The sequence below is a fragment of the Natator depressus genome, chromosome 18, assembly GCF_965152275.1.
Source record: "Natator depressus isolate rNatDep1 chromosome 18, rNatDep2.hap1, whole genome shotgun sequence".
In the NCBI taxonomy this organism is placed as follows: Eukaryota; Metazoa; Chordata; order Testudines; family Cheloniidae; genus Natator; species Natator depressus.
The window spans coordinates 4404197-4427229 of record NC_134251.1 but is presented as its reverse complement, the minus strand read 5'-3'; positions in this window follow the sequence as shown (position 1 = coordinate 4427229).

Below are 23033 nucleotides of genomic sequence, written 5' to 3'. Positions count from 1 at the left end.
CGCTCTGGCCATCTCCAGCTGCTGCATGGTTGCTTGGGGACTGCTGCCAGCTGGAGCTAGAGGCCTTGTGTCTCTTTGCCCTACCGGGCTGGACTCACATAATGAAACCTGACAAAATTCCCATGGGAAATAGACCCAAATCCTCGCCCCTGCCCTTTATCACATCAACAAGGAGGCTAATAATGAAAATGAAAAAATAATGATATCTTATTTGCCCGTTCAACAAAAGCAAGTGAGAAAAGATAACTTTGCAAGGTTGATGTAATAAAATCATAGTAAAAATCACACTGATTGCTTATCGTAGATAGCTGTTTTCCTCTTCAAAGCACTGCAAGGCATTAATTAGTGTCAGGAAGAGCTGGGGTTTGAATGCATGAGCAGCACTGCCTCTCGCTCAGCTGCACTCTGGATTTTTAATAGTTATACTTGTGATTAGAGAATCTCTTTTTCCGCAGGACACCAGCTCATCAGAACTATCCCACCCTAGTACTGGTGAGTGGGGCTCACCACACCTCAATTTTCAGGCTAGAGCCCCAGACCCATGGCTCTTCACTTGTGTGTAAAATTCGTGATCTAAAGCTCACAGTGAGGGCTCTGCCCCAGTAGCCTCCTTTCTGCCTCTTCTACTCACTTCCAGGAAGCCTGTTGTCCTTTCCACTGCCAGCCATTAGCCATGTGCCCCCCCCCCCCCCCCGCTGCCCCGTCTGCCTAACTGGGATTAAGGTTTGTATTCTGTCCACACCTAAAGACACCCAAGCAGGTTGGACCCATGGTGCTGGGCTGGCACTGAACAAACAGATACTGCCCTGAGGAGCTCACTGTCTGGAAGACAAGACAGACAGACTGAGATAGACAAACAACCACAATGTAACTTACATTTTGTTTTACTATAAATCCACTTCAATTTCAAAACCAATGTTGTTGTGAGCTGGAAACCCAGAACTTTTCATTCTTAAAATGTCAGACCTGCTCGTTTTTGGCCATTTTGATTCCCCCCAGCCCCAAAACAGGCAATTCCTTGAACCCAACCCTCTCCCGGAAGCAGTTCCCGTTTTCACAAAGCAGCATTTTCTGCCCACAAAAGTTTTGTCAAGAAAACTTTTGCCAACCCACTGTAGTCCTCTTCCTTGAGCCTTGTTTTTGTGTATTTGTCTTACAAGAGCATTAGAGATGCTAGCCCAGATCAGGGCCCTGTTGTGCCAGGCGCTGCACAGACACAGAGTGACAGACCCAATGAGCTCTCAAACTAAATATACGAGACAGAACAGGCTGGGTGACAGGAAAGACCCAGCCTGGTGAACTGGGGCCCAGAGAGAATCTGTTACGTGTCCAGGTTTGCAAAGGAAGCCACCTCCAATCTGCTGCGTCCCAGTTTTAGCTACGAGCCCATCCTTATTCTCAAACCTTCCTTCCCCCTGCTGTCTGTCCCATCCCTTTCTGGGAGTTACCCTCCTGCCCGTCAGCTGGCTGCACAGTTGCTGATGGGACATCAGATCATGGCAAGAGCCTGAGTCCCAGGCTGGAGGCGCGTGGCGAAGCGATGACAGACCAGTACGGCGCCTCCTGATGGTTGTCTCCGGAATTAGCTCTTCCAGCCCGGAGCGCCCTCTGCAGGCTGGTGTCTTGCCTGTCGCTGGCCCCGTGTTCCTCCCAGACCCCGGTGCCTCTCTACGTCAGGGTTCTGCCCCCAGCAGTAACCCACAATCTGGGTCTCCCCACCCAGAGGAACCCCCAACCCTCTATCCCCTCCTTGCATCAGTGGCTACTGCCAGTCACCATCTAGCCCCCGCTCATGGGGGCAGACTGCAGTCTGTAAACCACTCGTCATCGGCAAGGGGGGTTGGACCAGCTGCCTCTGCCTATTCCCATGCTACACCTCTGTAGTCCCAGTACCTTTCCTGGCCTTTAGCAAGGCCTGCAGCCTGGGGGTTTTCCAGGCTGGAGCTCCCCAGCTCCTCTGGCTTTCCCTCAGCCCTGCTCCACTCTAGATACCCTGCTCAGGTATCTATAGGATACCTGAGCAGGGTACCTATAGGAAAAGGGGAAGAGTCAATGGAGACTACACCAAATATGAGCCCCAGGAGGATACAGGATGGGTTGAAATGCCATCTGATAGAGCTGATGGAGGAAAAGATCCAAGATTTGGAGATGCAGGTGGAAAGTCTGGTTGAGTTTAGGAAGGGGTTCGAGCAGATTATGGAGCAAAGACATGAGGTATCTGAAGGGAAAAGCTCAGACTTGCAGATGGAAGCAGGACTGAAGACTTCTGAGGGGAGACTGGGTGAGGAAAGTGGTCAGTGGAAGCATGTGACTAAAAGAACCAGGCAGAGGAAAAGACGGGTGAGTGAAGGAGAAATAGAGCTCAAGAACAGGTTTGCAGAGTTGGAAAATGAAGAAGGGGCTCAGCAGGTAGTCACTGAAGGTGGAAGGGCAAGGAAGAAGAGAAGAGCGGCTAGTCCTATAGGAAAAGGGGAAGAGTCAATGGAGACTACACCAAATATGAGCCCCAGGAGGATACAGGATGGGTTGAAGAGGATTACAAGGGAGAATAGGAATGGAAAGAACTTGCAGCCAGAGGGATCAGGGGATAGACTGGAGAATAGCACCGTCACCAGGAAAAGATAGGTCTATGTGATCAGGGACTCTTTACTGAGAAGAATAGACATGCTTGTAACCAGAGCTGATCCAGAGAATAGAAGGGTATGCTGTCTTCCAGGTGCTAAGATACGGGATGTAGACCTGAGGTTGAAAAGGATCCTAAAGGGAGCAGGAAAGAATCCCTTAATTATCCTTCATATGGGAACAAATGATACGGCTAGATTCTCACTGGAAAGTACTAAGGGAGACTATGCTAGGCTGGGGAAGACGCTTAAGGAAATCGAGGCTCAGGCGATCTTTAGTGGGATACTGCCTGTTCCTAGAGAAGGTCAACAAAGGTGTGACAAGATTATGACTATCAACAGATGGCTTAGGCAGTGGTGCTATAAGGAGGGCTTTGGGATGTTTGGCCACTGGGAGGCATTCATGGACAGAGGACAGTTCTCTCGGGATGGACTTCATCTGAGTAGGGAAGGAAATAGACTTCTAGGATGGAGGTTGGCACAACTGATTAAGAGAGCTTTAAACTAGGAATCTGGGGGAGATGGTTGGGATATGTTCAGGTAATCTCCACACCAGATTTTAGCATTGAGAGGGAAGAAAACGAAGTAAGAAAGGATACAGCCGTGGGTAGGAGAATGTATATAAGGAGGAAGGGCAGTGTGGATACCAGTCTAATAGAATGTAGAATGACCGTGCCTAATAGGGTACAGAATGTGAGTGAGGCCAAACAGCAAAAATTAAGATGTTTGTACACCAATGCGAGGAGCCTCGGTAACAAAATGGAGGAACTAGAGCTACTGGTGCAGGAAGTGAAACCAGATATTCTAGGGATAACAGAAACATGGTGGAACAGTAGTCATGACTGGACTACAGGTATTGAAGGGTATGTGCTGTTTAGGAAAGACAGAAATAAAGGCAAAGGTGGTGGAGTAGCATTGTCTATCAATGATGAGGTAGAATGTAAAGAAATAAGGAGCGATGGAATGGATAAGACAGAGTCCGTCTGGGCAAAAATTACATTGAGGAAGAAAGCTACTAGAGCCTCCCCTGGGATAGTGCTTGGGGTGTGCTATAGACCGCCGGGATCCGATCTGGATATGGATCGAGCCCTCTTTAATGTTTTTAATGAAGTAAATACTAATGGAAATTGCGTGATCATGGGAGACTTTCACTTCCCAGATATAGACTGGAGGACAAGTGCTAGTAATAATAATAGGGCTCAGATTTTCCTAGATGCGATAGCTGATGGATTCCTTCACCAAGTAGTTGCTGAACTGACTAGAGGGGATGCCATTTTAGATTTGGTTTTGGTGAATAGTGAGGACCTCATAGAAGAAATGGTTGTAGGGGACAATCTTGGTTCAAGTGATCATGAGCTAATTCAGTTCAAACTGAATGGAAGGATTAACAAAAATAAATCTGCAACTAGGGTTTTTGATTTCAAAAGGGCTGACTTTCAAAAATTAAGGAAATTAGTTAGGGAAGCAGATTGGACTGAAGATGCAAGACGCCTGGGAAACAAGCAGGGAGAACTGGAAGTCCTGGCACAGTCAAGGAATTATGATGTGATTGGAATAACAGAGACTTGGTGGGATAACTCACATGACTGGAGCATTGTCATGGATGGATATAAACTGTTCAGGAAGGACAGGCAGGGCAGAAAAGGTGGGGGAGTTGCACTGTATGTTAGGGAGCAGTATGACTGCTCAGAGCTCAAGTATGAAACTGCAGAAAAACCTGAGTGTCTCTGGATTAAGTTTAGAAGTGTGAGCAACAAGGGTGATGTAGTGGTGGGAGTCTGCTATAGACCACCGGACCAGGGGGATGAGGTGGATGAGGCTTTCTTCCAGCAACTAATGGAAGTTACTAGATCGCAAGCCCTGGTTCTCATGGGAGACTTCAATCACCCTGATATCTGCTGGGAGAGCAATACAGCGGTGCACAGACAATCCAGGAAGTTTTTGGAAAGTGTAGGGGACAATTTCCTGGTGCAAGTCCTGGAGGAACCAACTGGGGGCAGAGCTCTTCTTGACCTGCTGCTCACAAACCGGGAAGAATTAGTAGGGGAAGCTAAAGTGGATAGGAACCTGGGAGGCAGTGACCATGAGATGGTCGAGTTCAGGATCCTGACACAGGGAAGAAAGGAGAGCAGCCGAATATGGACCCTGGACTTCAGAAAAGCAGACTTTGACTCCCTCAGGGAACTGATGGGCAGGATCCCCTGGGAGAATAACAGGAGGGGGAAAGGAGTCCAGGAGAGCTGGCTGTATTTTAAAGAAGCCTTATCGAGGTTACAGGGACAAACCATCCCGATGTGTCAAAAGAATAGTAAATATGGCAGGCGACCAGCTTGGCTTAACAGTGAAATCCTTGCTGATCTTAAACACAAAAAAGAAGCTTACAAGAAGTGGAAGATTGGACAAATGACCAGGGAAGAGTATAAAAATATTGCTCGGGCATGCAGGAGTGAAATCAGGAAGGCCAAATCACCCCTGGAGTTGCAGCTAGCAAGAGATGTTAAGAATAACAAGAAGGGTTTCTTCAGGTGTTAGCAACAAGAAGAAAGTCAAGGAAAGTGTGGGCCCCTTGCTGAATGAGGGAGGCAACCTAGTAACAGAGGATGTGAAAAAAGCTAATGTACTCAATGCTTTTTTTGCCTCTGTCTTCATGAACAAGGTCAGCTCCCAGACTGCTGCACTGGGCAGTACAGCATGGGGAGGAGGTGACCTGCCCTCTGTGGAGAAAGAAGTGGTTCAGGACTATTTAGAAAAGCTGGATGAGCACAAGTCCATGGGGCCGGATGTGCTGCATCTGAGAGTGCTAAAGGAGTTGGCTGATGTGATTGCAGAGCCATTGGCCATTATCTTTGAAAACTCATGGTGATCGGAGGAAGTCCCGGACGACTGGAAAAAGGCTAATGTAGTGCCCATCTTTAAAAAAGGGAAGAAGGAGGATCCTGGGAACTACAGGCCAGTCAGCCTCACCTCAGTCCCTGGAAAAATCATGGAGCAGAGTCCTGCAGTTAGGATGGAAGAATCCCATGCACCGCTACAGACTAGGGACTGAATGGCTCGGCAGCAGTTCTGCAGAAAAGGACCTAGGGGTTACAGTGGATGAGAAGCTGGATATGAGTCAATAGTGTGCCCTTGTTGCCAAGAAGGCCAATGGCATTTTGGGATGTATTAGTAGGGGCATTGCCAGCAGATCGAGGGACATGATCGTTCCCCTCTATTCGACATTGGTGAGGCCTCATCTGGAGTACTGTGTCCAGTTTTGGGCCCCACACTACAAGAAGGATGTGGAAAAATTGGAGAGGGTCCAGCGGAGGGCAATGATTAGGGGACTGGAACACATGACTTCTGAGGAGAGGCTGAGGGAACTGGGATTGTTTAGTCTGCAGAAGAGAAGAATGAGGGGGGATTTGATAGCTGCTTTCAACTACCTGAAAGGGGGTTCCAAAGAGGATGGATCTAGACTGTTCTCAGTGGTAGCAGATGACAGAACAAGGAGTAATGGTCTCAAGTTGCAGTGGGGGAGGTTTAGGTTGGATATTAGGAAAAACTTTTTCACTAGGAGGGTGGTGAAACACTGGAATGCGTTACCTAGGGAGGTGGTGGAATCTCAATCCTTAGATATTTTTAAGGTCAGGCTTGGCAGAGTCCTGGCTGGGATGATTTAGTTGGGGATTGGTCCTGCTTTGAGCAGGGGGTGGGACTAGATGACCTCCTGAGGTCCCTTCCAACCCTGATATTCTATGATTCTGTGAATTTATGGAGGCCTGGGATTACTTTAAATGAAAGCTGCAGAATCTATCGGAAGCCTGCATCCCAAGAAATGGGGAAAAACTCATAGGCAGGAGTCGTAGACCAAGCTGGATGAGCAAGCATCTCAGAGAGGTGATTAAGAAAAAGCAGAAAGCCTACAGGGATTGGAAGATGGGAGGGATTAGCAAGGAAAGCTACCTTACTGAGGTCAGAACGTGTAGGGATAAAGTGAGAAAGGCTAAAAGTCAAGTAAAGTTGGACCTTGCAAAGGGAATTAAAACCAATAGTAAAAGGTTCTATAGTTATAAAAATAAGAAGAAAACAAAGAAAGAAGAAGTGGGACCACTTAACACTGAGTACGGAGTGGAGGTCAAGGATAATCTAGGCACAGCCCAATATCTAAACTAATACTTTGCCTCAGTCTTTAATAAGGCTAACGAGGATCTTAGGGATAATGGTAGCATGACAAATGGGAATGAGGATATGGAGGTAGATATTACCATATCTGAGGTAGAAGCGAAACTCAAACAGCTTAATGGGACTAAATCGGGGGGCCCAGATAATCTTCATCCAAGAATATTAAAGGAATTGGCACATGAAATTGCAAGCCCATTAGCAAGAATTTTTAATGAATCTGTAAACTTAGGGGTTGTACTGTATGATTGGAGAATTGCTAACATAGTTCCTATTTTTAAGAAAGGGAAAAAAGTGATCCTGGTAACTATAGGCCTGTTAGTTTGACATCTGTAGTATGCAAGATCTTGGAAAAAAATTTGAAGGAGAAAGTAGTTAAGGACATTGAAGTCAATGGTAAATGGGACAAAATACAACATGGTTTTACAAAAGGTAGATCGTGCCAAACCAACCTGATCTCCTTCTTTGAGAAAGTAACAGATTTTTTAGACAAAAGAAACGCAGTGGATCTAATTTACCTAGATTTCAGTAAGGCGTTTGATACAGTGCCACATGGGGAATTATTAGTTAAATTGGAAAAGATGGGGATCAATATGAAAATTGAAAGGTGGATAAGGAATTGGTTAAAAGGGAGACAACAGCGGGTCCTACTGAAAGGTGAACTGTCAGGCTGGAGAGAGGTTACCAGTGGAGTTCCTCAGGGATCAGTTTTGGGACCAATCTTATTTAATCTTTTTATTACTGACCTCGGCACAAAAAGTGGGAGTGTGCTAATAAAGTTTGCGGATGATACAAAGCTGGGCGGTATTGCCAATTTAGAGAAGGATCGGGAAATCATTCAGGAAGATGTGGATGACCTTGTAAACTGGAGTAATAGTAATAGGATGAAATTTAATAGTGAGAAGTGTAAGGTTATGCATTTAGGGATTAACAACAAGAATTTTAGTTATAAGCTGGGAACGCATCAATTAGAAGTAATGGAGGAGGAGAAAGACCTTGGAGTATTGGTTGATCATAGGATGACTATGAGCCGCCAATGTGATATGGCCGTGAAAAAATCTAATGTGGTCTTGGGATGCGTCAGGTGAGGTATTTTGCAGTAGAGATAAGGAGGTTTTAGTACCGTTATACAAGGCACTGGTGAGACCTCACCTGGAATACTGTGTGCAGTTCTGGTCTCCCACGTTTAAGAAGGATGAATTCAAACTGGAACAGATACAGAGAAGGGCTACTAGGATGATCCGAGGAATAGAAAACTTGTCTTATTAAAGCAAACTCAAGGAGCTTGGCTTGTTTAGCCTAACTAAAACAAGGTTGAGGGGAGATATGATTGCTTTCTGTAAATACCGGAGAGGGAGAGGAATTATTTAAGCTCAGTACCAATGTGGACACAAGAACAAATGGATATAAACTGGTCACTGGGAAGTTTAGACTTGAAATTAGACGAAGGTTTCTAACCATCAGAGGAGTGAAGTTTTGGAATAGCCTTCCAAGAGAAGCAGTGGGGGCAAAAGATCTATCTGGCTTTAAGATTAAACTCGATAAGTTTATGGAGGAGATGGTATGATGGGATAACATGATTTTGGTAATTAATTGATCTTTAAATATTCATGGTAAATAGGCCCAATGTCCTGTGATGGGATGTTAGATGGGGTGGGATCTGAGTTACTACAGAGAATTCTATCCTGGGTATCTGGCTGGTGAATCATGCCCATATGCTCAGGGTTCAGCTGATTGCCATATTTGGGGTTGGGAAGGAATTTTCCTCCAGGGCAGATTGGAAGAGGCCCGGGAGGTTTTTCGCCTTCCTCTGTAGCATGGGGCACGGGTCACTTGCTGGAGGATTCTCTGCTCCTTGAAGTCTTTAAACCACGATTTGAGGACTTCAATAGCTCAGACATAGGTGAGAGGTTTTTCATAGGAGTGGGTGGGTGAGATTCTGTGGCCTGCGTTGTGCAGGAGGTCGGACTAGATGATCATAATGGTCCCTTCTGACCTTAGTATCTATGAATCTAATCTCAGCTCCCAGGCAGCCAGGTCCTTCTCTCCCTACAGCTAGAGAGCGAGTCCGGAGTGCCTCGCTCACAGCCCTTTTATAGGGCCAGCTGTGGCCTGATTAAGCCAGGCACACCTGTGGCCAGCTAGTCACTCAGCTGCTTTTCCCAGCCACAGCCCTCTCCAGGGCTGCTTTTACTATTGGCTCCCCAGGTGCAGCCCTCTCCCAGGGCTGTTTTAACCCCTTCAGGGCTGGAGCGCGGTGACCGCCCTGCTACAAGGCGCCACAGGGCATTTTCTCCCGGCCACCCCTCGGCGATGATGCATGCCCAGAGTGGAATGCTGGAGCACAGCGTTCAGACTTTATGTTCATAAGAATACATCCGTCAAGTGGTGACAGGGCCAGTCAATCCAGCGGCTGCTCTGGAACAGTCCTCGGGCAGGGAGCAGCAGTACCTGCCAGCTAGGCAGGCCACTGCTCAGCTGCAGGAGGGATTAGGGGACAGGTTGACAGTGGATGATGCCCCCTGCGCACACCAATTGAAACTGAACTACTGTGGGTGCAGGGCTGCCTACAATCTGCCAGGGGAGATGGGGACCCAATACAGTGCAAGGGCAGCCTCTCAGCAGGGGCCTCCCACCTGCGACCCTCGGGGCTCTGAGCAGTGGCCTGCAGGGCAGCTGTGCTAAGGGGAGCTGTGACAGGTTTGCTCTACTCACCGCTGGCTGGCACCACCTTCTCGAGCTTCTGGGGATTAGCTGGGTCAGGCCAATGCCCCTTCCAGTAGGCACACCCCATCAGTGTCTCCTCTGCAGCCCCTCAGTCGCTCTCAGAAACCAGGGTCATCTTCGCAGCTCTGCCCTCTGGCCAGGTGACTATTGGGGTTTCCCCTTCTGGGGGAGAGTATATCAAGGTTCACGGTCTCAGGCAGTCTTCTGCTTCACTTCGGGTGACCAGGCATCCAGTTTTCAACCGGAACACCCAGTCGAAAAGGGACCGGGTCAGCGCTGCTGACCAGGCCATTAAAAGTCTGTTTGGCAGTGCTGTGGCACCAAGGCAGGCTAGTGCCTACCTGTCCTGGCTGGTGCTGTGCCCCGGAAGTGGCCAGCGGGTCTGGCTCCTAGGCAGGGGTCCACAGGGCTCTGGGAGCTCCCCCAGCCTGAGCACCAACTCTGCATTCCCATTGGTTGGGAACTGGCCAATGGGAGCTGGCGGGGGTGGTGCCTGTAGGCAAGAGCAGCACATGGAGCCTGGTGGCCCCCCCGCCTAGGGCCTAGACCTGCTGGCTGCTTCCGGGGCATGTGCAGCGCAGTGCCACGACAGGCAGGGAGCCTGCCTTTATTGCATTCCCGTTCTCTGGCTCCCAGTCCGCACATAGGTCCAGTACAGTGAGAAGTTATTTAAAAACTTTGTTCACTATACAAAATGTTCTTCTGACCCTAAAGGGCCAGACATGTTACCAGGTCAATATTAGTTTGGATCTTACCCAAAATACCACGCTGCCAGCCAATCCTTTAGCATCTAACACTAAAGGTTTATTATAAAAGAAAAGAACATAAAGAGAGTTGTTGAAAGGTAAAGCAATCAGATACATACAGAGACTTCAAAGTCCATATATCAGGTTCTTAGCAGTATTGGTGAGTTTGCTGGCTTGAAAGTCCCTCTGCAACACCTCCAAAACTTGGATGGGTCAGTCAGTCCTTTGTTCAGAGCTTCAGTTTGTAGAAAAGTTACTCCAGGGGTAAGAAGCAGGAATGAAGACAAAATGGAGAAGATGCAGTTGCCTTTTATATTCTTTTGTCATGTGGCATGTAATTCCTTTGTCCCAAACACAAGCTTCGCAGCACATGGCATGGAAAAGCCTTAGGAGTTCTCTGTCCACAGGCATGCCCCTACGTCTTGCTGTGTCATAAGGTGTATCCCCTGGCTCCTTTCCATGGGTTCATTGTACCACTGATGACCCTTGATGGGCCATCTAACAGGCAACGCAGTGCTGACGCCAACCTGTCTGGGGGTGTCACTCAGAAACACAGCACAAGTTTGGAAATACAGATATACCCTACATATCTATAACTCATAATACAAAGGTGATACAAATATATAAACAAGATCATAATACTTGGCAAATCATAACATTTTCACTGACACCTTATATGGCATATCTGGCATGATTCATTGCAATTTTATAATACTGGTGTTAATAATAATATAGAGTGTTTCACAATTCCCTACAGCGTCACAGACTCCTCCTGGCAACAGACACTGGTGAAAAAGTTCACACGTCCTGAAAATGTCACTCATTTTAGTCCAAATGTTAATGTCTCTAAAAATGTACATCTGGAGATGCATTATTTACTATTTGCTTTAAAAGTTAGGGTCAATCAGTCAGGGAATAACAACACGTGACTGGTGACCAATCACCAACAATGACCAGCGAGCAGTTGATGAACAGCACAAAAAGGGCCAGCTTCCTCCAGGACACGACTGACTTTCTCCTGGGTCCTCCAGAAACTCAACAAACATTATCTTTGTTATACACCAATGCCCCACACAGTGACGGCATCGCTACCTGCCTCAAAAAAACAAGATAATGGACAATCCCCAGATATCTACCCTAAACACATTGCCAAACTCATCCATTCCATCCTCACCCACAAAAATTTTATATTCAACAACAAACATTTTGTCCAAACCATGGGAAACAGCCATGGGTTCGAGGATGGTTCCCCAACACGCCAACCTTGAAGAAGAATTTCTGGATGAATGCACCACAAAACCGATGATATACCTAAGATACATCAATGATATTTTCATCCTCTGGACAAACAACCTAAACTCCTTCATAGATTTCCACCGCAACTTCAACCACCACCACCCATCCATTAAACTCTTTCTAGAACATTCCTAGACCAGCATCAACTTCCAGGACATTATCAGCTTCAACAATGGAACCCTACAGACTATATATAAGAAACATGTGGATCATCAAACCTACCTTCACAGATCCAGTAACCACCACTAAACACACCAATAAAACTGTTCTCTACAGCCAGATACCACAGAATATGCTCCAAGGAGAAAGTCCGGTATGTACACCATAACACACTGCACCAAACAAGGACACTCTACCAGAGAAATAGATCACTTCATGGAACAGGCCACCCAAATACCCTGAGAAAATGCGCTTCAATACAGAAATAAAACTTTCTCCAACAGAACACCCCTAATTGTCACCTGCCACCTCATCCTGGAACCCAGATTGGGTATCAGCAAACAGTTACACCCCATACTCAATGCGGACCACACCCTGAAAGAAATCTTTCCTGAACCCCCTCTTCTGGCCTTCAAACAATCCCTGCAACCTCTCCAAGCTCATCATCACAAGTAGGTTTCAGAGTAACAGCCGTGTTAGTCTGTATTCGTAAAAAGAAAAAAGAAAAGGAGTACTTGTGGCACCTTAGAGACTAACCAGTTTATTTGAGCATGAGCTTTCGTGAGCTACAGCTCACTTCATCGGATGCATAGCATATACATATGCATATGCTATGCATCCGATGAAGTGAGCTGTAGCTCACGAAAGCTCATGCTCAAATAAACTGGTTAGTCTCTAAGGTGCCACAAGTACTCCTTTTCTTTTTTCTCATCACAAGTAGGTTCCCCCACATGCCAGGACACACCAACTCAAAGTAGTATGCCATGCTGCGAGAACAGCAGATTCAAAACCTGTAGACATATCTTCACTGCTATGATGATCAACACAACCCCCCACAACACACTGTCAAGATTCATGGTTCTTACACATGCCTATCACAACATGAAGTGTACCTTAGCCAGTGCACTAAATACCTCAATAATAACTATGTGGGTGAAACCAGACAATTACTATGGTCTCAAATGAATTCACACAGAAAAATGAGAAAAGACAAAAACACCATATCACAGGTGGGTGAACACTTTTCACAAAGTGATCACTTCATATCTGACCTCTCAGTCCTTGTCCTCGAAGGAAACCTGCACAACACCTTCAAAAGACGAACCTGAGAGCTTACATACATAACTTTGCTAGATACTAAAAATCACGGCCTGAATAGAGACACTGGATTTATGGCTTATTACAACAATCTATAATCCACTAAACTCCACCCCCAAGCTTTTTTTCCCCCCACCTATGGCTGGAGAGGTGTCAACGGGCCACTTCACCTTGAATAGTCCCTTGAAATATGTATTATCTATTCCACCTTGTATTTAGCTATGACACTGAGTACATTTCCCAGACCTGAAGAAGAGCTCTGTGTAAGCTCGAAACCTTGTCTCTCTTACCAATAGAAGTTGGTCCAATAATATATATTGCCTCATCCACCTTGTCTCTCTAAAGCCCAGAGATACTCAGCTACAGGGAAGAGCCTGGAATAAACATAATTAAAAACCACAAAAAGAAGCTGACAATGTCTCTAAGGTGATCTATCCCTACACATAGCCTTCTATATATCTATCAGAGATGGTCAAAGAACATAAGAATGGCCACACTGCATCAGACCAATGGTCCACCTAGCCCATTATCCTGTCTTCTGACAGTGGCCAATGCCAGGTGCTTCACAGGGAATGAACAGAACAGGTAATCATCAAGTGATCCAGACAGAGGCTAGGGACACTCAGAGCATGGGGTTGCATCCCTGCCCATCCTGGCTAATAGCCATTGATGGACCTGTCCTCCATGAACTTATCTAGTGCTTTTTTTGAACACTGTTATAGTTTTAGCCTTCACAACATCCCCTGCCAAAGAGTTCCACAGGTTGACTCTTGGAACTCCATGGAACCCTTGGACTCCATGGGAAAATGTGTTTTTGTTAAAATCAAAACGTTTTGTGGGAATGTGTAGATTTTGAAAAATTTTTGACCAGTCTAAACAAATTGTTTCAACTTTCCCATTTGGATTCTTTCTGTTTAAACTTTTGTATTACATTAAATGTTAATTTTAATATTACATATATAGGTAAGGTCTTATACTAGCAGTGGGAAAGTTAATAAGCTCATGGCAGAAGGAGGACATGCTCATTTGGGGCAGCACTTGGGCCTAAAGCTGCCAGCTCAGCTGTTAGATTTGCATTACACACTTGTTGTGTCCCAGGGTTAGGGTGAGATATCATTACAGTGCCTCACCATAAGACCATGTCATCAAGAAACATCATCATGCTGCGACATAGGTGATGACTTCACAACACAATGGTCAGATCAAAGTAACCTTCAGGAAACCTCCAGCAGTGGCTAATAAGGGAAGCTAAAACCAGGATCATCTCACTGAATTCAGGCTGAGGTGATCTGAGAGGCCTCGCTGGTGACTAAGTCTGGTGCCCTCTTCCGAGAACGTCAAAAGGGCTTTCTCTAGATCTGTGCCAATGCTCAGCTACAAGTGAAAGATACTGTGCCAGTGGATTCTGAGGGCACCATGCAACGTAGGCTGGGAGATGTAGAAGGAGACATCAGTCAACATTGAATTCACTGAAAGAATAGAAACAAGGGATTGCAGAGAATTTTCAAAGCTTAGCTACGTCTGGGCCTGCTCCCCAAGGCATGACTGTTGTGCACCTTTCCCAGGTGCAATCCTACAGCTGGAGCCAGGGGTCTCACCCTGACTATGCAGAACCCTGTTGCTACCACATAACTGGCACTTTTTGACAGTGTTGTTGCCGGCACCCAGCGCCGAGAGGCTAGACAACAGCTGGAGTTGGTTCGCTACCCGGTGTGCTACACCCAAGAATCACAACGGGGTGGAGAAGCAGAAAAGTTTATTTGCAGCTGCAAAAAGGTACAGGGAGAATAGAATCTCAAATCCTGCACACAGAGCAGGAAGTTACACAGGCTTTTATACATCCTTTTTCCCAGCATACTTATCCAATAGCAAGCTGCCCCAAGTATCCATATAGCCAGCCAATCCAGTTCCCAGCTAGTTCCCTTGTTCTCTGTATCATTTGTTAAACCATACATAAAGCTGCTTTATTCAGCATTGTTCTTCCATATCTGCCCTGTTTGGCCTTGCTTAGTTTCAGGCAGTCTGACTCTGCAACATATTATTGCAGATCCTCAGCATAACTGCTGCGAGTGCCTCCAGGCGGGGGGGCCAAAGACACTTGGGCCTAGTACGCAGAGCTGCTGCGAGTGCCTCCAGGCCCGGGGGGGGGAGGGGCAAGGACACCTGGGCCTAGTGTGCGGGGGCTTCATCGACAATCGTGGTCTTCCATCCCCTCGAGTTACCTAGTGGCCATGCTCCAGTGTCCCCAACAGTGTTAACAGCTGGCATCTGAGAGTCCCAGCTGCCCCCACATCAGGGAAGCAAGATAAGAGAGGAGACTGTCTCTTCCCTCTGGAAGATAAATGCCTCCAGATTGTAGCCACTTGAGAGGTCCAGTGAAATTCATCGGTTTTGACTTGAAATGAAAGCTGTAATAAATCTTCACATTGAATAGAAGATCAAAGGCAGATCATTAGAGCTCCTGGATTCCCCTCTGAGATTGCATCCCAACACTGCCTTACTGCCAGCCTTTCTGGTGTCCCGAACCACCCTCCTCGAAAGCAGCGCTGATACGCAAGACGAAAGGACAATCTCCTCTGAACAGGCCCAGCCTTAGTCAACCCCCTGGCCATTCCCCCTTCCCCCTCTCCCCTTCCACAGGCAGCCTGCTTGCTGTAAACCACTTACTTTAAATGGCTCCCCCAGGAAGTCCTCACTACAAACTGCAGCTTCACCTGGTCTTGAGATTGGAGAGCTAATAAGGGCTGGAATGGCGTAGTCCTTCTGCAGACTGGGTTCACATTGCAGCAGACCTTTCTTTCCCTGTCCTGCAAGGATGCACACTGCTGCACTCTGTCCATTTCCCCCCGTGCGAGAAACGTCCCTTTCCTGAGGATTCAAGTCCCACAGCCTCATGGAATGGGTAATGTGCAACACAGTGGTGAGCCCCTGCCCCTCTAGCACACTCTGGGGAGTGATGTAACTTAGCGTTGCCTTCCCAGCTCAGGGCTTTGGTCCTTCGTGACAGAGTCTTGCCACCAGCAGGCACCACCAGCTAGTGATTCAGCAGAAGGAGAAAATTACTCACAATGCAACTGCAGTTCTTCACATGGAAGAAATTCCTCCCCTGCCTCTATTGGGAACAGCCAATGCCCAGTTGATTATCCTTCTTCCATTACTGGGAGTAATGCTGCGAGTGACTGGCGCTCGCCACTATATTATTACAGTGATGCCAGCCCTGGAGGCCAAAAAATCATGAGATTGGCCCCAAAACAATGGGATTTTTTAAAGAAATATCTTGGGTATTCATCTGTCTTCTGACGTTTGAATCCCCCTGCCCGGCGTAGCGCAAGAGGCTAGTGGCACTTCCCAAGCTCCCAAATGTACTAAGGTGATCTTGGGCCCTGCTGCAAAAGCTGTCACCCTACATCTGCACAGTCCTTCAATTAATTCTGCACCCAGCCCCCCTGCAAGCTCTGCCCCCTGTCCCCCATCAGTTCTGCCCCAGCCCCCCCAGTGAGACCATCCTGTCCACGTTGCTCACAGAAGGGAAGGAAGAAAGGGGGAGGGGGGGAAGAGCCGTCCTAAGATGCTGGATTCCTTAGCTCCCTCCTCCCATCCTGTGAGGACAGCCCATCCTAGGATGGAGCGCTACCTGCCCTCCGCCACTGTTCTGATTGGCTGCTCTTCCCGAGGAGGTCGGGGGGGCAGGCAGCCAATCAGAGGGGTTTTCCTCAAGCCAGGTTAAATTCAGAAGGTGGTGGAGTGTCCACATCTGGCCAGAGAGCCCAGAGGGCATGACGAGCTGGCAGCTGTGCTGTCATCAGCCTAGAGGGTGGCACTGTGGGGCTGATCCTAACCAGAGATGGCCCTCGGCCACGGTGCTCGGAGGTGAGTTTCTCCAGGTTGCGTCGGTGTTTGAGCCAATCTTGGCTGGGCCTGTGTTATCATGAAACGCTCGGGGAGCTTCTCTCACTGGGGATGAGCCCCCTGTGAGATCAAGTTCCCCCAAGGCAGCTACACGGTACAAGTGCTGTGGAGCTGGCAGCTGCAGGGTGACTCTGGTACAGGAGCAGCTCTTCTTGCGCAGCTGGTCCAGAAGTGTGGGACTCAGACTGATCAGCATGTTCATGGCATTCAGTGCATCAAGAGAGGGACGTGAGGGGCAGCTCTTCCTCCCTCCACACCAGGAACAGCCCTCTGCCACTGGCAACGCAGAGACACAGAGACCTGGGAGTGCATCTGCACCGTGCTCAGCCTGCATCGGGATCTCAATACCTGGAGAGAAAGATACCGAAAATAAAGCACAGCAGCAGACTTAGCAAAAACAAAAAGTAGCACGTGTGTGTGTCTGTGTGTGTGTGCATGTGTACACGCTCGTGTGTGCACACGTGTAGGTGTGCGTGTGCATGTTAATATATATGTGTAGAACTGAGTTACAAATCAAGTGAAAGGAAGAAAAAACTATTTCCATTGCTGTGGGTGAAAAGTCAAAGCTGCATTGTTAAAAATGCAGTTAATGTTTGATTCCTCCCCCCCCCCCCCCGCCCCAGTTTAAGGCATGCTGATCTTTTCCAATGCCCAGAGTTAGCTCCCATTGTTTGTTACTGGAACAAGCTGACAGGCATCATCAAATTCTCCCTCAGTCAGCGCCTGTCTGTCCAGCTGCTTCCCTCTGGGCTCCGACATGATAGAGCCGCCGGGGCAGGTTCATTCCACCTCTGGCCAGAGGGGCGAGAACAGGCAGCCAAATATAGGGGAAGGGCTTCTGTGTGCTGATCAGGATTCAGAATGAGGATGGAAAGGTGGTTTAACTCTGTAGCAAATGAGCTCCTCTGAGGGACATTGGAGTAATTAGCATTATTGGTGAGAGGTTTCCTTTGCAGGAGGAACCGACGTCAGCTGTTACTGAGCTTACCCTTAGAAACACAGGGTGAAATTTAACCCTTGTGTAATAGGTCCATTAACCTCAGTGGAGTTACCCCAAGCATAGGACTTGACCCACTGACCCCATTTTTATTGAGGACCAAATTCAGAGGGGATTCAAAGGATGTAAGGCAGTAAGTGGGCATAACTGTCGCAGAAAGGGACAGATGGGCAGGTTGTAATAGGAGAAACAAGCACAAGGAGGGTGTGAGATGGTGTAAATCAAAGTGTCCGTGGGACTGTGGGATCAGTTGCCCTATCTGACATCCTCCTGCTGGTGACTGTTCCTGCTACAAAGCTGCCGTTCCCTACGTGAAGTATGTGATGCTTCTCTTAAAGCCCCAGCTCCTAGAGTCAGGGGACTACAGGAGAATCTCAGTTTGCATATTTTTAAAAGTGAGTTTCTAGCCCTCCTGGTTCCAGAGACAAGCTTGACAAATGTTACACCTAAAGGCTCAAGAGCCAGAAGGCAGAGAAAAAAAGTCATAGGACTTGGAAGGGAACTCGAGAGGTCATAGTCCAGTCCCCTGCAGGACTAAGTATTTCTAGACCATCCCTGACAGGTGTTTGTCTAACCTGCTCTTAAAAATCTCCAGTGATGGAGATTCTTCAACCTCCCTAGGCAATTTCTTCCAGTGCTTAACCACCCCGACAGTTAGGAAGTTTTTCCTAATGTCCAACCTAAAGTCCCCTTGCTGCAATTTAAGCCCATTGCTTCTTGTCCTATCCTCAGAGGTTAACAAGAACAATTTTTCTCCCTCCTCCTTATAACAACTTTTTATGTACTTGAAAACTGTTATCCTGTCCCCCTCAGTCTTCTCTTCTCCAGACTAAACAAACCCAATTTTTACTATCTTCTCTCATAGGTCATGTTTTCTAGACCTATAATCATTTCTGTTGCTCTTCTCTGGACTTTCTCCAATTTGTCCCCATCTTTCCTGAAATGTGGCACCCAGAGCTGGACACAATACTCCAGTTGAGGCCTAATCAGTGTGGAGTAGAGCGGAAGAATCACTTCTCGTGTTTTGTTTACAACACTCCTGCTAATACATCCCAGAATGATGTTCCATTTTTTTGTAACAGTGTTACACTGTTGACTTGTGTTTAGCTTGTGATCTACTCTGAGCTCCAGGTACCTGTCTGCAATACTCCTTCCTAGGCAGTCATTTCCCATTGTGTATGTATGCAATGATTGTTCCTTCCTAAGTGGAGTAATTTGCATTTGTCCTCATTGAATTTCACCTTATTTACTTCAGCCCATTTCTCCCAACATTGGTTTTAAAACCATGAGATTTAAAAAAAAAAAAAAAAATCAATCTCTTGAATTTGGGGGCCTGTCTCGTGGTTTTTGAATGCCTGGGTAGGCCGTGCAGTGTGTGGGACACACTGCAGAGAAAGGGCTGTGTAAGTTTCCGTCACCTCTGACGTTCGCCCAGAAGGTCTCCTGGCAGCATCAGCGGATCTTTAAGCAAAGCCGATGCCTGGTGTGTGCATGCCCTTGAAACTGCTCAGTCAGATCAAACCTGAGCCATTCGCGGGTCCCCTCCCTTCTTTCCCCAGCTGCCTGGCAAATCCTTCAGAGTGAAAGGGGAGCTGAATCCCTGAGTGGTTTTATGAAACAGGAAACTGAGATGAGCCCCCTTGGCATAGGGATAATCACGACATCCCAGCCGCCTGGCCCAAGGCCCTGGCACATGCATGCCGGGGACATGAGCTCAGGAACTGTCACCACTTCAGTGCTTGGATCCAGCAAAAACCAAACTTTTTGTTTCAGGTGGTGGTAGTTAAAACATGGGCTTTGATCTCAAGTAAAGCTTTTATCACAGAGACTTCAGCCCCGGTGAGCGGAGAGGATAATCTTCCTTGCACACAAAAGGTCACATCTCTGCACGGGTCACAGGAGGGAGGATTTCACTCAAGTGAAAATGGTTTTCTCAGGGGCTCTCACCCAGAGTCCAGCTGGCAGCAGCTCCCAGCAAAAGCCTTTTATGAGCTCACTTACTGCCTCAAACTCTCCATGCCACTTCCTTTCACATGCAAAGGGGGGGAAAATCTACGAAAAGTTCAAGTAGTGCAGGCTCAGAGGCTTTGCACGTTGGGCTCTCGCCCTGCCTGTTATTAAGGGAGCCACCCTTAATAACAGGCAGGGCGAGAGCCCCTGGCCAGTCGCTCCCATTCCTCCTCTCTGCTCAGAAGACAGGCTGCTCTGCTGAGCTCTTGTAATGCTCGGTGAACTCCAGGGACAGTCAGCACCAGAGGCCTTGGACCATTGCTCTGGGATACGCCGGCCTGACCGGGCAGAGTAACCCTGACGAAGCCAGCGCAGTTGCTGTGGCTTTAGCCCTGTGTGGCTGTGATCTGGATCCGGCCGCGATAACAGAGGCTCCTGGCCCAGCCGATGAGAATAGCGACGCTTCACCAGCAAAACAGCTCAGCCCTTCCCTCTCGGTGCTGACCGCAGCACAGGGGCAAGGGAGTGCGAGGGAGACAGGGTTTGAGCACCCCACAGCTCATCACCTTGGTGAGCTGGTAGCCAGCAGTGGGGGCCTCACGGCATCACAGCATAGGAGGGAGGTCCAGGAAGGGACATACTCAGCACTAGGATCCACAGGTAGGGCCAACCAGGTGAAGCTAAGGTATCTCCGTGGCTGGAGAAGGGGTTCAGGTTTCTCAGGCACTGGGGACCCTTTGGGGCAGGAGGCCCCATCCTGAGAGGGCAGGTTTATGGAGAAGTCACTATTATCACAACAGGCTCCAATTTCCTCACCCAGGAGCCGGGCTGCTGGCAGCTAGACACGGGGTTGAGGGGGGAGGTGGGGGTGTCAGCCCTCAGAGCTGGAAGGAGCCACAAGGGTCACTCAAGTTGGACACAAACATTGCACATGCCTGCGGGGGCAGGAGAAGAGACCGGCCGGTGTCCAAGAGGAGAGCAGCTAATGAGACAGGGCTGGCGGATAATGAGGTTTGACCCCCAGGGAGGAGCTTGTGGGCGTGTGGGACAAGGTACCGTGCGGGGATTCTTCGTGATGGGAGTCCTGGGCAGGAGAGGTCATGGGGTGGGAAAGGGAGCCTGCCTGTTTTATAAAAGAGCCTCCAAGAGCGGGGCATGGAAGAGACAGCTGGGTGGGGCAGGGGGGATCTATTGAGTTAGAAATACTCACAGAACTGTAGTTCCCAGCTCCGAGCCAGGCTAAAGGCCAGGGTATGTTAACAGAGATTCAAGAGGCTGAGTTTTGCACTTAAAGCAGAGAGTCCATCTCTGTTATGTGTGAACAGAGTCTCCCCCTCAAACATACAGCACTTACGCCATGGGCCCCAAACATACTGGCACATCAGTCATTTAAAAAGGAGTATTTAAGAGTTTGGGAGGGGGAGACGGGGTGAATCTAACCTGTTTCCATATCCCTTTCACCAAATCATTACTGAATTGTGAGATTTAACAATTGCCTCCCTTCCAGATTTCAGCCAATGCTAAAGCACAGGGCTATTTTTAAAGTTTATTACTGTGTTGAATCTAAAATTACTACTAGGTGTTATTCATGTATTTCAGTACCGCAATGATGGGCGAATGTTTTAACCCTTGAATAGATCTCAGATGAAATGGAGGTTCCAGCATCTCAGCTTTTGTTAAAACAATCTGTGTTTTTGTGCCCTATGACTGAGAAGATAATCATAGAATATTAGGGTTGGAAGGGACCTCAGGAGGTCATCTAGTCCAACCCCCTGCTCAAAGCAGGACCAATCCCCAACTAAATCATCCCAGCCAGGGCTTTGTCAAGCCTGACCTTAAAAACTTCTAAGGAAGGAGATTCCACCACCTCCCTAGGTAACGCATTCCAGTGCTTCACCACCCTCCTAGTGAAAAAGTTTTTCCTAACATCCAACCTAAACCTCCCCCACTGCAACTTGAGACCATTACTCCTTGTTCTGTCATCTGCTACCACTGAGAACAGTCTAGAGCCATCCTCTTTGGAACCCTCTTTCAGGTAGTTGAAAGCAGCTATCAAATCCCCCCTCATTCTTCTCTTCCGCAGACTAAACAATCCCAGTTCCCTCAGCCTCTCCTCAGAAGTCATGTGTTCCAGTCCCCTAATCATTGCCCTCCGCTGGACCCTCTCCAATTTTTCCACATCCTTCTTGTAGTGTGGGGCCCCAAACTGGACACAGTACTCCAGATGAGGCTTCACCAATGTCGAATAGAGGGGAACGATCACATCCCTCGATCTGCTGGCAATGCCCCTACTAATACATCCCAAAATGCCATTGGCCTTCTTGGCAACAAGGGCACACTGTTGACTCATATCCAGCTTCTCATCCACTGTAACCCCTAGGTCCTTTTCTGCAGAACTGCTGCCAAGCCATTCGGTCCCTAGTCTGTAGCGGTGCATGGGATTCTTCCATCCTAAGTGCAGGACTCTGCACTTGTCCTTGTTGAACCTCATCAGATTTCTTTTGACCCAATCCTTTAATTTGTCTAGGGCCCTCTGTATCCTATCCTGACCCTCCAGCGTATCTACCTCTCCTCCCAGTTTAGTGTCATCTGCAAATTTGCTGAGGGTGCAATCCACACCATCCTCCAGATCGTTTATGAAGATATTGAACAAAACCAGCCCCAGGACCGACCCTTGGGGCATTCCACTTGATACCGGCTGCCAACTAGACATGGAGCCATTGATCACTACCCGTTGAGCCCGACAATCTAGCTAGCTTTCTAGCCACCTTATAGTCCATTCATCCAGCCCATACTTCTTTAACTTGCTGGCAAGAATACTGTGGGAGACCGTATCAAAAGCTTTGCTAAAGTCAAGGAACAACATGTCCACTGCTTTTCCCTCATCCACAGAGCCAGTTATCTCATCATAGAAGGCAATTAGATTAGTCAGGCATGACTTGCCCTTGATGAATCCATGCGGACTGTTCCTGATCACTTTCCTCTCCTCTAAGTGCTTCAGAATTGATTCCTTGAGGACCTGCTCCATGATTTTTCCAGGGACTGAGGTGAGGCTGACTGGCCTGTAGTTCCCTGGATCCTCCTTCTTCCCTTTTTTAAAGATGGGCACTACATTAGCCTTTTTCCAGTCGTCCGGGACCTCCCCGATCGCCATGAGTTCTCAAAGATAACGGCCAATGGCTCTGCAATCACATCCGCCAACTCCTTTAGCACTCTCGGATGCAACGCATCCGGCCCCAAGGACTTGTGCACGTCCAGCTTTTCTAAATAGTCCCAAACCACTTCTTTCTTCACAGAGGGATGGTCACCTCCTCCCCATGCTGTGCTGCCCAGTGCAGTAGTCTGGGAGCTGACCTTGTTCGTGAAGACAGA